The 14805-nt window shown below is 43.0% G+C and overlaps 1 long non-coding RNA gene across 1 annotated transcript in view; it reads left to right on the top strand.

Moving 5' to 3' along the window:
• Positions 1 to 14805, top strand: part of LOC119484935 — a 161633-nt gene that overhangs the window by 15913 nt on the left and 130915 nt on the right. Inside the window, exon 4 of the long non-coding RNA XR_005206140.1 lies at positions 2068 to 2203. This is a non-coding gene — a long non-coding RNA (uncharacterized LOC119484935). The remainder of the gene's footprint in view (positions 1 to 2067; positions 2204 to 14805) is intronic.

The following is a 14805-nucleotide window of genomic DNA, read 5'->3' as shown; positions in this document are numbered from 1 at the left end:
CAGCCCTGCTGTTACCATGACGAAAACACTGAGGAATATGACTGTAACAAATTAAACCGAAATAGCTGATGACTAACAAACACAGCCAGCGCAGATGATGATGACTGAAATGCGCTGGATAGCCGTTCTTGAGCTCGCTGTGCATGTTTGGCACAGATAGAGTCCAAGGACGCGCAGGGCCTTTGATCCCGTCTCTGGGGCGTCCCAGATGTTCCAGCGCAGGGCAATGTCAAGTCTGGTTTATCTGCAGAGGTAATGCCCAGCCATTATATGTACAACTCATCCATCAAACAAAAAGGAACATTTTCAGGATCGTTCTTTTCTTTGCACGACTGAGCAATTGAGGTTTGTCAGTGAAGGGAGTCTTGATAGACCATAACCACATCTTCAGCTACATGTGCTTTAAAGGGCCCAGGGCACGATGTTTAGTCAGGGCACCCATGGGACATTTCCTCTCCTAGTTAATGGACATGTCTGAGGATATTATCTACCATTTGAGGTAAAACTAACTGTAATATTTCATTTCCATAGATGTCATTGAAGTAGAAGTTGCCCTTCCTGAAATCACTGAATACTTGTAATCATGAGGAACTCATTTGAGTGCACTCTGACTGACTGAACATCTTTTGAGAAAAGTCTCAACCAGTAGGTGGCAGTATGATACCTGAATCTACAACGTCTCAAATCAAGACTCCTCAATCATTACTAAGAATAAGCACCCTGACTATTTCAATTGACAACTTGAAATATACAATAAAATCTGCTGCAGTTATTATATGCAAAGTAGTAAATTCAACCATTATTATTATATACTACTATTACAGATCAAACATCCATATTCAAATGCAAAGATTTTTATCACAGCATGGAATAAAAGCGTGCAATTTCCATCCACAAAAGCTATGATATTTTACTGAGCAGTGAGTTCAGCTGGAGCAATAAAGGGGAAAAACACATTATATAAAATAAAATACTGTAGCGTCCGACTAAAAGATCAACCTGAACTTTAGGATTCATTGATTAAACTGTGAACGGCTTGCTCCAGAGTGTTTCCAATCAGCTTTATATAGTCTGACTAAAATAAGTGCTCTGCTTAAAAACCACACTTCTCCTTCGGCGAAATAGCTCGTCTTTAAAATATAGCTTAATGAGATACTTATAGTTTAAAATACTTTTTTTAAAATTTAGTCTTGAATTTTGGGAGATTTTTTTTCCCACAATTCTGAAATATTCTTTTACACAGACACATTTTGTTTTTGTTATTTTTTTTTATGTCAGACATTTTCTTTAGCGTACCCTTTGTAATATAGAAATGCTCGCTGATCCCAAACCATTTTCCTCCTATTGATTTGAATAAAACCTCTTCGGCAGTTCACCTTCGTGAGAACACATTTTCAACATCTTCTTCCACTTTGTAAACCCAGAGCAGAATTTACACTTGATGCTTGGAATATTTTGTAAAAGCTTTCTTCCGATATTGACGGTATCACTCTTTCAACTGGCAGGGCGAAGGCAAATTGAGCTCTCGTAAATGCATATGTGACACCATTTCCCCTCCAACTATAACTTCAATCCCCACTGAAAGCAATTAAAAGGGTAGCAGAAATCCAGAGGGCCTAATGGGTTAATTTCTGGGCTTGTTGCTTCGGCAGTCCTAACACAATGAATTTTCTTTGTTTGTTTAGCAACTGAATGCAAGGTGGACTTTTTTATGAACTCTTGTCAAGTCGCAAAACGATCAAACTTTGTGGCTGCACTGAAAACAACAGGCGTCCTGGATCGGACGCTACGAGAGGACACTGAATATTTTTGTGGCTCATTACAAAACGTATTTCCTACAGATTTAAAAAAAGGAACGTGGTTGCACAATCTGCTACATTCACTGCATCTACTCAGAATTAGAGATTTATTTTCTAAGGAGGAAAAAAAATCAATTAGTGCTAAATTTATTCATGGATTTCTGCGATCAATGCGAGTCCACTCAGAGGGGCTCGGTGGGACCCAGTTCATCCCAGTTAATGTGTTTGAAGGGGAATTACCATTGATGTTGTTTTCCCTTCCTCTCAGGTCAAAGAGCATCTCGGAGCTGTCACGGCACCATACGGGAGGAACTTCTCTCCAGTCTTCACCGTTACCCACAAGGCACCTGGACAGCAGAGAAGATGGCGTGGAGTGGCGGTTGATGTGAGGGAAAGACAATCAGGTAGGCTGTCCGTGCTGAATCTAACATACCCACTGTCAGGGAGTCTGGAGCTAATTGTGAATCCAATCAAGGCTGGGAATACTGCCTATTGATTTACCCCACTAAACACACACCATAAACAAATACAGAGGGAATACATTATGTGTAAATTCACTCACAAATGGCTTTCACGTCCACAGAATATTCATATAATCTACAGTAGCGCTCAGTGTGCTCCTATTATACTGGTCCGCTAGGTGAAAAAACAGCTGTTCCTCACTCTCTCCTAATTTGCCGCAACTGCTGCAATTTTAATTCACATGACCTTTCATGACTTCTTGATTGTTTTCATAATTCTTGCATACTTCATAATGCTCCTCCGAAAGACATGCGGTGTGATCTTCTGAAATGTTCCTTCAAGGATATTCTTTTCGCTCTTCGTATTGATTTCAAACAGTTCCTGCACACAGGCTATATTTCAGGTCAATTAGACATATTTGGGCATTTGCAAATCATTTTTTTCTCTCAGATCCTGGGGCTCTAAAACTGCACTTTTGGCCCTAACAGCACTGCTCAGATTCTCTGTGGAGCTTGACATTTTGATCCGCAACAGAGACTAAATGATAACCGTTTCCTTGTAAATACTGCTGCCTGCGGGGGAGGGTTTAAATAGACTAAGAAGGACTTTTCACTCACTCACTTGTTTATATTCACAACTCATCTAAATATGGACAGCTAAAGCATCTATTACAGTATATGGTGTGAGGCTGCAGAGTAAGTGGTGCGAGGGGAGACCCATAATTACAGCAAATTATTGTTAGTAATTTTCTAAATTCCTCTGCTTTTACACTTACAAATTATGTAATTAGGACCATTTCCCAGAAAAATAGCAAATAGGTTGTGATTGTTCAGTTCGGACTTTCTTCACCAGATAACATAAATCCACTATCTCTTTCTGTCACTCTCTTTGTTTTGTTTTTTCTTTAAAGAGAATATCTTTAAAGGTTTTTTTTTTCAGTTCATGTATGAAAGAACAAGCTGCCTTTTGTTTGAAGTGTTTGGTCTTGGCATCTGTGATCACTCTCATTAGGGCTCTCCTCTCTCTGAGAGCAAAAACACTCCAATTCATTTATTTTTATTTCAAACATATCATTGACTGCTGTCTGAGCTCGCATCCACATCTAAGAGAAAGTATTTATTTGAACCTAACAAACGCCCCTCTCTTCAACAATTTTAAATATAAATGGAGGAGGAATCGATTAGTCACTCGCTGATTTTTGTATGTTTCTCCCGTATCTCTGAAAAAACGAGTAAATAATTCCTTTTTTACCAATAAGTGGGGAGATCGGATGGAATATTTATTTTTGCCTTGAGAGAAAGTCAGTGCTGAAGTTTGACCCCCGTGTATTGTCAAGACAACCTAAGGTCTCCGACACTTCATATCCACTTCGTAGATGACAACATCCCCCTACTGCAGTGCACACTGCAGCGCCCACACACGGTAAGATTGACATAAACACTTTTTAATTGAGCTGCAAATGTTGTCAAAAGATGGAGTCATTATTTTAGCATCCCTAAGGGGGAAAATCTGCTCATGCAAAAAGAAAAAGAAATGTATAATTAATACAGCCAGTCACATTATGCCCACTGTGAGGCTGCACAGATAGGATAATATTACATTTTTACTGTGGCGCTCTGAGATTGCTGATAGTGTTCAGTGCTCAGCGGCTGGCTCCAGGGAAAGATTGCTCCTTGTCACATCCTTATCAAAGAAGCGTTTTGTTCCTTCTTGCGCACACAGTTCTTATTCCACAAGAAGGCCTGTGATCTCTTATACGTGTGTAGATCTTTCTTCAGCACCCCCCCATCCCAACCTCCTCAATGCTCCGCTGAAGATCAATTGTGTTTGTACTGTATGTGAATGTGTATCAAAGAGTCCCCACAGTCAATGCCTCCACTTATAAGGTAATGTACTGACACGGGAGATTCCACGGGGACCGTGCAGAGCTCTCCGTGTACAGAGGCTGTGCAGCAGAGGGAAGGGTTTGGAGGAGGGGGAACACAGCAGTCATATAGCGTGGGAGGAGGAAGCTGGATTGATAACACACACCACTTACACAATACTATCTTCACATGGAAAAAGAAAATACATGCACGGCAACACATACTGTATGCACATGCGGTGTTGTCAGTGGATGATTTCAACATGAAGGGGCTCCTGACCTGAGTGTTAGCCATGCTGATAATTCTCCCATCGAACACCCATCGTGTTTCACAGAGCCACGAGGGGATAAGCTGTCAGTGAGAACTTTCATAGGCGCAAAAAACACTCACCCAGTTGTTTTATTAATCCTTCAGATTTATGAAGGTAGCTGTCCATGCAGAAGGGGAATTATTCCCATGCATTTCAATATTATATTGACCTTCTAACTAGCCAAGTTTAAGTCAGAAATCCATAGTTGCTCTTGTCTGAGAAGTGGGAAGCCCGGGTGCTCACCAGCTCCTCCTTCCTGCACTCGCTCTTTTGCAGCTGAGGTGGGAGGCAGGTCAAATACAAGGCTGGGGTTTTGCAGGATTTAACCCAGCCAAAGGAGAGAAGTGGGAGGATGCAAGTGATGGTCTGTGCCCGTGTGTGTGAGTGTATGGGTATTTAATAGCAATAGGATGTGGGGCGCATTGTACTTTTGATGCGTATATGTGCGTTTCTATGCGTGCGTATGAATGTGTGGATACATAGCCAGTGACAGAAGGTGACCCCTGTGTCAGTGGTTTATTATGTCCGGTTCATTTGCTAGGCCAGACTCCATTGGCTGTCAGTTTTACTGCCTGACTGTGTCAGCTGGACAGTGTAAAGTCTGATGGAGTGTTTTTGCCTCTGAAGCCATCCTGAACAGGAAGGCAGGGAGAGCTATATAACAGGCTCAGTGACAGGTTCTCAAAACAGGCGCGCCATGAATATGCAAGCTCTTCCACAAACAGTCAGGAAAAAAAAAAACTGCTTGATGTGGCTGAATCTGAAAATAAGCAATTTTGCCATATTCAAGCAGCGGCATTGACACTTTCAGCATATTTCTCAGAGAGTCTCACTGTCTTTTCAATTTTATTTCTGTAGCACAGTTAGAGTTAGAGGAGAGAGTTTCTTCCCTGTTTCATCACTAAATATTAAATAATGTTTCACTTTACTGTCACAACATAATGAAAACGGGAGAGGCATGTGCTAAGGGATAAAAAGGAATCATAATTGGATATTTTTGAGAAGTTATGATATTTGTGCATTTTTTAATTATGTGATTTTGCACATGTAACATGTCTTGATTGATTGGGATAAGGACCGCCTCTTAGCTCACCACCCTCCCCTGTTTAATGCAAATTAAGTGAACGTGCCTTTGATATTGAAATGATCTCGCTGCTTTCCTACAAACATTTCAGCAGACGAAATGCAACCGTTTGTGCACTTTCTCACTGTAAATTACATTCACCTCAGCACGGCCATGGGACCCAGAGTTAATGTCTTTTTTGTTTGTTAAAAAACTAATATAGCTACAAATAATCTAAACACAGAATAATACAATAATGCAATTGTTTTGTGAAACGTTAAAATAACTTAAAGACAAGTTTGCTCACATTAGATCAAAATGTAACAGTTGTAAACAAAACAACATAACAAGTGACGGATGCCAAAGCAATATAAGGCTGCAGTTAATGATTGTTTCATAACAGATTCATCTTTTAATTATGTATTGATTAATAGTTTGGTTTTATGAAACATCAGAAAATAGTGAAAAATGTTCTTCACAATTTCCCAGAGCCCAAGGCGACACCTTCAAATGTCACTCTTTGTCTAACCAATAGTCCAACACTTTTTCATTATAATGTAAAACATGAAGAAGCAGCAAACTGCTGGAACTAGAGCTGCAACTAACGATTATTTTCATTGTCAATTAATCTATCGATGATTTTTAATAGTTGTTTGATCTATAAAATGTCAGAAAATTGTGAAAAAAAACGTCCTCAAATGTCTTGTTTTGTCCACAACTCAAAGATATCCAGTTTACTGTTATAGAGAAGTAAAGAAACCAGCAAATATTCACAATTAAGAATCTGGAATCAGAGAATTTTGACTTAAAAAAAGAAAGAAAAATCAAACCGATTAATCGATTATCAAAATAGTTGGCGATTAATTTAATAATTGACAACTGATCGATTAAGCGTTGCAGCTCTAGCTGGAACCATCAAATTATTGTCATTTTTGGCACTTAAACAATTAACCGATTATCAATATAGTTGCTGATCATTTTCTGTTGATTGACTATTATATAATGCTTTTCATTCCCTTACTTTGAGGAATATGAAGATTTTCTTTTATGAAATACCTCTTTACTGTTTAATAAAAGACTCTCACACACTGTTAAATGTCCAAACACAAGCAGCCGTACAAGATCTTTGCCTAAATAGAATACAGTCTTGTAAAAATTATGATTTTTAATCAGAAATCTGATTGAAGGACAAATAAGGAAGAGTAAAAATCTGAGCAAACATTTGATTCCAGCTCCCGGTACTTTTTCTGATACTTGGTGTACAAAAGTCTTTAGGCTCGATAACTAGCCCTACAAGTGAATCATGGTGTACAGAGGGAAAAAGGCAGTCTGGGGGATTTACTAAAGTGGATTTATGCTGGAGTTTGTAAAAGCATGAATTCAATAATATTTCTTTGGTACAAGACAAATACAGTGGATTTCATTGTACAGTAATAATGTGTGGTTCCCTGGAGTCACTGCGTTGTATGTTTTTTCATGCTTAGTGTCTTTTCAGGACACTGTGTGGTGTGACCCTTAGGGTTGCTCTATGAGGTGATAACAGGACAGTGTGTGTGTGGATAGAAGTGTCTTTGTACTACAAGGAGTCCACATGGTGAATGCACACAGGCCCAGTGAGAGAGACCTCACGGTGCGCCTCTCCTGAAGAAACAACACACCGACTCACTAATTACCCGCTATTGTCGAGATAAGCAGTGGTAGAGTTATTGGCTCGTCCTTCCCACCGCTGTCTTCTTCTGTTTTCTGTTGCCGTGGTCACATATCTTGTAGATATGGCAGCTAAATCGTTCGCAGAGAGATTGATAGGGATATTTTCACGTCTCCTGCCAGGTGCTTTGCAGACGGCGAATTTGGGGGGAAATCTCAGGAAATCTGACGTTGTGTAAGATATTACTGTGAAACGGGTTCAGGGTCAGATTGGCTTACAGTAAAAGTTTGGTCTGGCCACCGTTCTGTACGAGGGGAAAGGGTGGTGATGCTATTAACTGTACTCCTTTCCTGTTTAGAGGAAGGGGCTGCACATTCCAGGACACACACACACACACACACACACACACACACGGGCACTTATGAAGACATTCTTGTACATGAGTACAAATACTTTTATGCGCAGCGCCTAAACAAACTTTATACTTAGTATACATTTGACAGCACATACACATGAGCGTGCACTCACACATCTAAATGCATGCACATGCCTTCCTGTTCCGACACACTCGCTCACTCAATGACTCTATCTTCCTCTCCTACTTTGTCTCTCTCTCTCTCACTCCCTTTACTGGAAGGCCACTTTGATAGGCCCCCTCATAAGGAGAGACACACCATCCCAGCTGATTCCAGGGGGAGTCCTTCAGAGGGAGCACTTCCAGTGGCTTCAGTGCATTAAAGCTTTTACCTTTCGCTTCTAAAGGCATCGGGACAAAAACAGGCCGAGCTCTTTCTCTCCACCAGGGAGAAAGGGAATGCATTGTCTTGTGAGGACACTGATTACTTAGGAATCAGTCATCAATTATTCAAACGATGGCATACTGTATTGCCTCCACCTTTAGTGACAAGACGGCCTTTCAAGGCTGGGAAGTGCAGAGACACACCCTGCTTGGTCCACAAGAATCAATACAGGCCTGGGTAGTTTGCTTCCTCGCTTTCAGTGTCTCGCTCTTCATACCAATGTGAATTTGGGGTCTTGGCTTTACACATTTGGGAAACCTTGAAGTGCCAGCTGCTGAGAAGGCCACAGGGCTAAGGCAGGCCACCATGGAGGCCTGCGGGGTCTGGAAACACGCCCTTGGCATGTCCCTCAGTTCACTCCACCGCCTTTTTGTCAAGTCCTACCCACTCCCTTCGGTCTCTCCACTGCCTGTTGTCTTAACAGCTGATTAGCTGTAAGTGAGCCTGATGAATGTCTGCCGTTCATCCACAACACCTGGTTCTCAGGAGAGTGGATGTTGCCTCAAGGACGGAGACAGACGAAAAAAGGGGACTTTCTCCTAGACTAGTCCAAAGATGGGACCACCCAGGATTTGCATACTTGAGGTTTTTACTTTGCTTTTCTTCCTTGCCTCCACTCAACGGTGTTGCAGAGTTTTCCCTGGACCAGACTCCTGGCATGCTTCGCACTCCCGCTCCTTAGTCACTGTCACTGAAACACAAAGAGCCCAACACACAGCCCTGTGTCCTGTCCCAGACTGTCTGACCTCCCCTCTCTGGAAGCTTTCGCTGCTTTGCTATGTTTGCTAATAGAATATCCTCTTACTCTGCCACAGAGCCCTTATTTTGAACAACCACAGACCACTAAAAAAGGTCAAGCACCCCAGGCCAGAGAGTCAATTTAAGCAAATAAAGTGTAATTCACACCTGATCAGATAAAGTCGTTTTTTTTTTTGTTGCTTTTATTGTCATGTGTTTCCAACATGTTGGTTTTCCAGAGAGGTTTTTCTGACTTTTCCTGGCTGTGTCAAGGTCAATGGGCATGCCACTGCTGTTTATTTGCGGGCCATTTGGCCTGCGTTGCAGCCTGTGTTGCAGCTTGTGACATGAAAGAGTGAAGAAAATGTGGAGGGGGAGAGGAAAAATCATAAGGGTGAGGAAAAGCATGGGAGGAGCCAGAGGGAGGGAGGGAGGGTCGCTGGAGGAGTTGGATAACAATGGCTGGAGTCCAAGGTTGGCTAATAGTATCTGACACACTGCAATTTTGAGGCTTATATCAACATTGTTTTTACAGCTGTAATTAAGCCACCTAATCAGAAGCACATTGGTCGGGACAGTCTGGGGCCGTGAGGGGGCAGACACACAGTGAGCTGTGTTCAGCCCTGCGGCAAAGCAGCAGCACCGCACTGGGCTTGGGCTAGGTGGAGGCCAGCCAAGGGAACTGTGGGTGGGAGAGCATCCTGAGTGTGACACACACATACACACAGATGTACACAAGGGTTGTGCATTGTGCACCGGGGGCCACACTGAATGAGTGTAGATACGGGGAGGGAGCAGTTTTTGTCTGCATATACAGTATGCGTTGAACTATATATATATATGTGTGTGTGGGAGTTTTTGTGGTTACACATCTGTCCAAATTGTTTTGAGGCTGTGTGTGTGTTGCAATAGTCTCCTGGTGGCGTGCATATCTGTGTTTATCAAGTGCTCAATTATGCCCAAATCTTACTTATGCACGCATGTGTGCTCAAGTGCATTTCCATGTTTGTTCAGTGGACGTTTTATGGTGTGTGCCTTTTGTGCAAAAACGCACAGCGTGCAAAATGTGTGTATGAAAGAGAGAGAGAGGGAACATGTGCATGTGTGCGGTCGCCTCAGCCCCACAGACGTTCACCCCACCCTTGTCAGGGCCCAGTGCCGAGTCACCCAAGTCTCAAATGGCAACAGCACACACACACACACACACACACACACACACAGAGCAGGACGCGGAGCTCAGCTGGGGCCAAAGTCAACAGATGAGCTGGTCTGAACTGGCTTGCTGTGTGTTCTGATTGTAAATTGCGCTGGTGATGATTAGAGAACTCCAGCACAGGATGTCGACTCTTAAAACTGTCCAGAGAAAATAATTTTCTACTATGTTCAGGAAACTTTTTTTCTTTCTCTCCTTTACACTGCTCCCCCACTCCACCCCCCTCCCCCCCTCCCCTGCCTCCCTCCCTCTTTAATTTAAACATCATGGGGCTGTATGTGAGGAGGTGGAAGGAGTTGGTGTGTAAATTGGTTTAAGGCCTCCCGAGTAAAAAAAAAGCCAGACAACGGAGGCTGTTTAGAGTTTCATCCTATCTATGCAAGTGCACACACACACACACACACACACACACACACATAGATTTGTGTGCACATACAGTGCATGCACTTGCAAATATCCCTAAAATGTCACTGAGCTTCTAATTTATTTGTGTTTGACATCTGCATGCACTTTTTTTCATCTGTGTATACGTTTGAGGACAGGACGTTACGGTGTGGTATTTCACTGTATCCGGGTATGTGTGCATTAACAGCGTTACCTAATTGTTTATTCCAGTGTGTCTGTGGAAGTGGGAAGGACGATCAGTGAGGGTTTATGTAACGGAGCCAGAAGTTGATGGGGATGAATGATTATTGTTCTGCACTTTACCTCCTACTCACTGTGTCATGATGTCATCATCCTGAGACACACTATACCGGGCTAGCCCAGCTTGTTGTTGTTGTTTTTGTTTTCCTACATCCAGCTTTCTGACGCATCACTCACTGACATTACATCGGGCTTGTCTGATGGACTGTATAGAGAAACAAACCTAGGCAGATGGATCCCTTCTGATGTTGCTTATATGGATTATCAACGTCAGTACCTATGTGGTAGCATAGATGTATATTTTTTGGCATCAGTAAACATACCTGAAAATGACCAGCCACTAAAGTCAGTTTATTGGACTGGACACCTGAGCAGAGTTTGTCCTGCAGTCTGTAGCCAGCTGGCAGATTTTGTCCCACATTCCTGCACCCCTGCTGCGTCGCCCAGCTTGGTCACCGTGAATGTGTTAGCAACTACTGAGTCCTCTCACCACATCCTTCAGGCTAATATAGATTTATGTCTTTTTTAAAGATTTTGCCATTCCTTTTCCTCTACAGATGGCATTTTTGCTTTTCTGCGTCATATAGTATACATTGATTTTCAAACATGGAATGCTTTTGAGGAAATGAAAGAAAGGATAGAGGCAAGGGGAGGGATAGATGGACGGAGAACGAGGAAGACAAAGATTGTGTGACTTGTCTGGAGCAGTGCGTCGCCGCTCGCCTAAAGTTTGGCAGTAGTCCCTCTCTCCCCCCCCTTGTTACTCTCCCTCCTTCTCCTCCACCTCCACAGAAACGTCCAGCTTGATTTAATCAGGGAGGCAGAGGGGAAATCAAACTGGGCGTGGGACCAAAAGCCTCCATATGGGGACAGGCCTGGTCCTGCGACCTAATCGACCCCGGGGGCAGGCAACAAAGACAGTCAGTGAGTTTGTGAAAGAGAGTCTGTTTATATTTGTGTAATCGTGTCTCTGTATGCGTGTGACTTGAGGAGGGGAACGAGGCTGACGGGGAGCGGGGAGGATGTTAATGTGTCCCTCAGGTGGCAGCAACAGCACAGTCACACACAGACTTGTGTTTGACATGAAGAAGGTGGGGAGAGTATTTCCTATCCCACTACCCCCTCCTCCTCCTTTTCCTGCTGTGCGGTTCAGACGTTAGAGCCGGCATTAAATTCCTGTCGACAAGCTCCAGGTGGGGAATGGGCCACGTATGCCGTCGCTGTGCCCCCAGGCCCTGCAGGAGAGTTGCTGTCTTTCACCAAAAACATGCTACACCTCCTGTCTTTCTTTTGTTCCTCCAAATTATTTTTTATCCCCTCTCTTCCTCTCCTTTCTCCCCTGCTTCTCCTCCCTCGTGTTTTGTGACCGTTTACGTAAATTGACGGTTCCTCCTCAGCTCGCCGGCTTGCGGTTGACCGAAACAAATAAATAAATCCATGATGACACACATTCATTCACAAACAGTCTGTGCTCAACCCCACAAGCACATAACGAGATGAGAGATGGAGAGAAAATGTAAGCTGTGGGAAGAGAAAGTAAATTAAAAACAAATCATGGCATGACTATGGAATGCAACTGGCGAAACGGCGGAGACAACTATCTAAACAATGGCCATGGGATTCTCCGGCCCCCTCATCTTGTGTTAAACAATAATCAGGAATAGTCCAGCTTTAACCCTCCTGCGATTAATCGAGAGGTGTGACTCATTCTGCTGAGTCTCACAGCAGTAAAGATGACATGAGGTTCTTAATTTAACTTGGTAACAGGACCATTTAGAGCGGACCAACACCTTGTCTTACTGAAAGCATGTTATTATAGTCTCAATATAACCCAGCCAAGGCCGGCTCCGACGAGGGCCCGGTAGTGTGCAGTATGTATTCAAACTGCAGTCATAGGTCCTGCGGGACTTAGTTCGTCTCAGTGTGTGTGTGTGTGTGTGTGTGTGTGTGTGTGTGTGTGTGTTTGTATGCGTGTGAGTTCAGTGTTCAGGAGAGGGACTTGGATGTGGAAAGACCCAGATTTATACGTTTTGCTCTTGGAATATCCCAGAGATATGTTGGAGGCAGCAAGGGGGATTTTATAAAAGTCTTCTCCGGTTTCTCATGGTTCAGCATTTTGTCGTAGTGAGGACATTACGTGGTGACAACAGGGATTAAAATACTGCCCCCTCCTCCTCTTTTCCCATTCACACACTGTCTGTCTCTGTTCCTTACTCCCTCTCGTGCTTAATTCTTTTCCAGACTGCTATTTCTTCCTTGAAAACAGAGTTACAGCCAAGTCGCAGTTAAGCCATATATATGCTCATATTTTTTTCTTAAATGTAAAATGAAATAATTACTTCATCTGTACTAAAATGAGACTTAAAGGATAACTTCGGTATTTTTTTAACCTGGAACTTGTTTTCGCATGTTTTTGTAAGTGACTAATAAGGATAACACTTTTTGAAATTGATCCAGTATTGAGAGAAAACGCTGCAGCCGCCAGCTGTTAAATGGGCTGCAATGTAATCATTTGGGGCAACTAGGGATGCTACTTTTGAAAAAAAAAATTAACCGATAACCAACCCTCGTTAACCGATTATTAACCGTTAACCGACAAGATTAGTGCGTTGCATACAGCGGTGCACCAGCTGCAGTGTATGAGTACAACAGACAACTGAGTCCCCAGTTCACCCGTCTGGGAGAGTTACTGTAGCAGCCACGGTGCTGCGTTCACTGTTGACTACACATGCAACCACTTTCCCAGTAAAAGTCCGCCACCACCACCGCATTATTTAGTTTAGTTTAGCTGGTTGTCAGCTGTTTGTCTGCCCGGCGTAACGATACTCAGTCGCCCGGCGTAACGATAGCAAGTGTCAGACAGACTGTGTGTGTGCGGCGGCAGTGAGTGTGGGTTTGTCGGTGGCGTTATAGCTGTGAACGTAGGTGTAGCAGTGTGTTTTCAGTGGTGGTGAATAAAGGCTACAACTCCTCAGCTCCGCTCAGCTCAAGTGAGCTCAAGACCGGAGCCAACTTCCTGTATCTTGCAACGCCGGCTCAGACTCTCTTAAGCTGGGCTGTTAAGGTGGACCAGCTTTTCTCCTTAAACTGACAAGCCGCTCCTCTGAGTTTTGCATTTCGAACAATTAACGCTATCGGTTAACGGTTAAGTGGTTCATTATTAACATCCTTAGGGGCAAGCTGTTACCGTCAGTTTATGTCCACTAAAAGTGCTTGTTTTTGCCACTGACAGGCTCAGATTGTTATTCTAATTGTCTGACAACATTATGGAAAGGAGGGATGCTAATTATGAATTTTTTCCTAACCGATCCTCGTTAACCGATTATTAACTGTTAACTGACAAAATAATACGTTTACAGCTGTAAAGTTGCAGGTGGCTTCGTGCTCGCCGTTGTCGGACACATACAATTTGTCAGCCCGGCGTAACGTTAGCGAATGTCCGATAGACTGTGTATGTGTGGCGTCGGCGGTGAGTGTGGGGTTGTCGGTGGCGTTGTAGCTGTGAACATAGCAGTGCAGTCAGTGTGTGTACAGTTTATTTGTCGTGAATAAATGCTACAACTCCTCCAAGCCAACTTCCTGTATCAACACTGGCTCAAACTCACTTAAGGTGGACTGTTAAGGTGGACCAGCTATTCTTAATATTTCTTTTAACCTTTTAACCGATAGCATTAATCAGTTCAAATTGTTAATGTCGGTTAACGGTTAAACGGTTAGTTATTTACATCCCTATTCCAGAGAAATAAAATGTTTTTCTTACCTTTCGCTTGATCCATTCTGTTTGTTATTGCGTGTTTTCTCGCTCGGAGAAGTCTCATTGTGAAATCTTGCGTTGCCTCCACATTGTCGAAATCATCTAAATATTCAGCCATGTCATTAAAAATCTTTTAGATAACACTAAGCTAAGCTTTCTGTACTTCAACACAACAAACTCTGACAACAACGGGTCTCCTCTCTCCACTCTCACTCACGTTTCCACTGTTGTCTCTTCCAGCAACAAGTCACATGACACAACGACAAATGTAAAGCGAAAGGTAAGAAAAAGGTTTTATTTCTCTGTAGGGTTCGTTCCATAATGTTGTCAAACATTTATAATAACAATCTGAGTCTGTCAGTGGCAAAAGCAACCACCTTTAGTGGACGTAAACTGACGGTACCAGGTTGCCCCAAATGATTACGTTACAGCCTGTTTAGCAGCTGGCGGCTGTAGCGTTCTCTCAATACTGGATCAATTTTAAAAAGTGTTGTCCCCATTAGTCACA

Source organism: Sebastes umbrosus, chromosome 3 (genome assembly GCF_015220745.1).
Source record: "Sebastes umbrosus isolate fSebUmb1 chromosome 3, fSebUmb1.pri, whole genome shotgun sequence".
Classification (NCBI taxonomy): Eukaryota; Metazoa; Chordata; class Actinopteri; order Perciformes; family Sebastidae; genus Sebastes; species Sebastes umbrosus.
This window is presented reverse-complemented; position numbering and strand designations above follow the sequence as displayed.